Here is a 3,934-nt window from a genome sequence, read left to right on the forward strand (position 1 = left end):
ATTGTGAGGTTAGGATACCGATGATATTGAATTAAAATGGTGTTTAACATGATTGTCTTTGTTGTGGCAGAAGTAATATTTGATTATTGAATTGTTTTAGATTATTCTATCAATTTTAACTAAACAAAATACTGAGCAGAAAATCCCAGGATGAGACTGTTCCAGGCATCAGAATATGTCTACCCTGAGGGACTGAGAGATAATATTTATACAAGCTGAAAGCCTTTTTCTAGCGCTGGAGGCAGAATCTGATAGATATTTTATTCTGCTGCACCCACTGAAGACATGTCACTAAATCTTGTTTCTTCACTGTAATAACGAGGATATTTTATTTAGCTGGTAAAGAGGCTGCATTCCTTAAAGAATGCAGATCACCTGCTGCCTTTCATGGCAGATGTTTAAACTAATCTTATTTTGTGTTTAGAAATGAAAAACTATTTTCATTTTGGTCAAATCTTGAAAATGGACCATCTTACACTGTGTGGTTGAAACTGACTCTCATCTACCGAATACATTTTTAGCTCAGTATCTGTAAAATTGATTGAGGTATAGTCATTTTGTGTTGGTAAAGATTGATCAGCTGTGGAAGCCATCTTGAATTGGATATGACTTCATTTGTTCCTGTGGGGAGAGTGATTTGTGAAAAGAAAATCTAGTTGCTAGTTTTGCTAAAGGACCAACAAACATCCAGAACCTGACTGCTTACCTTTCAGTGATGTGTGTTTGATCAATAACACAAGTTAAGTTAAAGCAACTAATTAACTGAACTTTTTTAACTGAAGCTCTAAAACAGGGCTGTCAAACACTTTTTCATCGAAGGTCACATGAGCAGTATGGTGGCCCTCAAAGGACCAGCCTTAAATGTTTCATTTTTAACTTTGGCTAAACAAGAAACATCTTATTGCTACAGCTGAGCACTGTTAACAAACAATAACTGAGCTCTATGTGGTATTTCCTGCATAGAAACAGTATGTCAACACATCCTCTTATAAATACTCAAAAGTGCTAAATGTACGACTGACTAAATGTGAAATAAATAATACAGAAATACTATTAAAAGTAAAAGTAAGAGAGTTGTACTCACTCCCACTTTCCAGTAAAACTGGGCAATAGCTGGCTCACTCTGTGCACCTCGATAGGATTTTCAACTGCATTATGGGAGATGTAGTTTATGATCAACAGCCGCTTGTTTTGAGACATTAATTTATGCCTATTAAACTGCACAGTGAGGCACAGTTACTCAAAGCCAAGAGCCGGACAAGTTTTATTATCTTTCATCTTTTAAATTAGTTTCTTTTATTGCACTGAATCATAAATTTAAAGTTTACAATTGATTTGGGCTGCGTGGAAGTCACCCTAATACATGCTGGTCATTAAAGGAGCCAAAATGTGCTTTCATTTGAGTTGCTTTGAACTTCCAATTATGTCCAAACATGTTTTTTTTTTAATCAATTCTTTAAATCCTATATTAGATTCTCAGGTGGACTGAGGTCTGGGATTTGGCTCTAGCAGAGGTTCATCTCAGACCCAAATCTTTAAGGGACTAGGTTCTTAAAATGTTTTATTTGCATTATTTATCATCCAACTCTGAGCAGTTTCTCTGTACTGCAGCTGAAGAAAAACATCGCCACAGTATGATGCTGCCACTACCGTGCTTCAGTGTAGGGATGGTGGTTTCAGCGTGATTTCTTGTTTGATTTAAAACATAGTGAGTATTTTGGTCTCTTATGAACTGAAAATGAATTTATATTCCAGGTTGTGAGATTTCTTATAAATGCTTCGTGTGCTCTTGTTACACATGTTGAAGAGAAACTGATGACAAACAGTAAATGCAGCGACACATCCTCGGAGCTGTCGGGTTCCTGACAGCCCCGGGGCAGAAACTGTGGCTCAGATCTCCTCCTTGTTTTTAAAGAGGTCAAAGCAGAGCAGCATTTATGGTCCAATCTCTGCCAATATCCAGCTCAAATCCAAGAGAAGGGACACTAACAGACTCCCCTCGGGACTTTTAGGAAGAAAAATCAAAGGCTGCACATTGTAACCCTGACAGCTTGATGTTGTTTTCTTTAGTTTAATGTCACATCAGCTGCTACAGATCTAATCCAGCTGAAATCCTGGTTATTTAGCTTTGCATGTGTGCATGTGCTTTTATCTGCACCGGCAGCACCGTTGGTGAGAATTTTTGCCAACTCACATGAGCATGAAAAAAATCATCAGTCATTAAGCTGAAGTGAGAATAAATGCTGTGGCTCGGCATTGGTCAGAGCAGTCTTTCAAGATTGTTTGAGCCATCTGGGTTTTTGATGATGGCATTTAGAAATAATTGCTGGTTCTACATCTCAAAGACGCTCTAATCTGTCTTTTCATGCATCAACTGAGTATGTGTGGTGCTACGAAGATGCTTGAATTGTTTTGTTTTTTACGTTATGAGTCACGGGTTTGAGCAGGTTTTTTAAACRTGAAACCACAGAATAAAACACGCTAACTACAGTGTTAGCAGCAGACAGGTGAAGAGCCTTCAACACTAAGAAAACAATCAGTTAACGGTGTCTACAGCCCAGCGTCTGTTCCAAGCTGCACCAAAAAGAAGAATGAATGAGTCACATGTACATAAACCTAACTTCCTGGTCTCTCCCCTGTGGGCGGTACCTTTTACGTCAGACATTAGAGCATCAAGTACTTGTTATCCTGTGGAAGAGAGCCACACTGATAGAAACATACTGACTCGGTTTAAAGCTTATGACTGAAAATACAGCCTGGATCTAAAATWCTGTTAACAGTAACAAGCATCCTCAAACAAAACTATTTGCAATAATTCAATAAAATACACAATTTTTGTCATGAATCTTAAGGGAAATTCGGATTTTGTACAGATGTTTTTTTTGAAGTTCACAACAGAGTTTTATGTTTTTGACAAAAATTAATATTTTTTATCAGAATTTTGTTTATCAAAAGACGTGCTGACAAACTACGACACAAGATGAATATCTAAATTAAAAACATTTTTGCAATTTTAAAAAGCATTTCATGTATAAAATAAACGTGATAAAAGTTGGTTCGCAAGCATGTTTAATCTGTGAAGCCAGTATAGTTTTTAGTTGAGTTTTTTTATTAAGCTTGTCAGTTTAATCCTATCTAAGTCAAAATGTCCATCCAGATCAGGGGTGCCCAACCTTTTTTGAACCAAGATTGAAGTCGGCAGTTTGCTGAGATCTACTTGTCCAGTTTCAGTATCACAAAAACAATATGTTCATCTCCCTACTCCTCACTTCTTTAAAGTAAATGAAACAGAACGTAATGTGTTGCTGGTTTTATTTAATTTAAAATATTTAAAACTAAATTATCTACAGTACTTAAACATCTACTTACCTAAAAAATACAAAAAATATAAAATCCTTATTTATCTCCTGACAGAGAGACAGAAAATTGGTGGTGGAACAAAAAGGATAATTTTTTATGCCTCCTTCAGTTGGAGAGCTGGAAACCTGTGAGACAACCACAACAGCACTGTAAAAAATGAAATGCTGGATTTACTTAACCATATTATGTTACCTGGTTCCACTTAACTGAGTTGAGTAAATTCAAAGCAATATACCAGTTTTTTAGCCAAAGAACATGAGTATGTTGCTTTGAATTTACTCAACTCAGTTAAGTGGAACCAGGTAACATAACATGGTYAAGTAAATCCAACATTTCATTTTTAGAGTGAGTGCCGCCCATTTTTCAAAATCAAAGCACACAATAAAAAACTCCCTCATTTACACTCACTATTTACAAAAAGTGTCTTACAAAGGTGCAGATTCACAAATCTCCAACAACTATTTCAAACCTCAATAAAACCTGAATATCAAAAACTAGGCAGCTGGCCCTGTGCAGCATGCAGGATGGTGTGTCATCTGAAGACACACACACACACACACACACACACACACAC

At 36.6% G+C, this 3,934-nt stretch overlaps 1 protein-coding gene across 1 annotated transcript in view; it reads left to right on the forward strand.

The window, feature by feature from the left end:
* The window catches only part of slc18a2 (solute carrier family 18 member 2), a 36,270-nt gene that overhangs the window by 4,394 nt on the left and 27,942 nt on the right, over positions 1 to 3,934 (forward strand). The gene's annotated exons all lie outside the window — the stretch shown is intronic.

Source organism: Austrofundulus limnaeus, unplaced genomic scaffold, assembly GCF_001266775.1.
Source record: "Austrofundulus limnaeus strain Quisiro unplaced genomic scaffold, Austrofundulus_limnaeus-1.0 Scaffold0, whole genome shotgun sequence".
Lineage (NCBI taxonomy): Eukaryota > Metazoa > Chordata > Actinopteri > Cyprinodontiformes > Rivulidae > Austrofundulus > Austrofundulus limnaeus.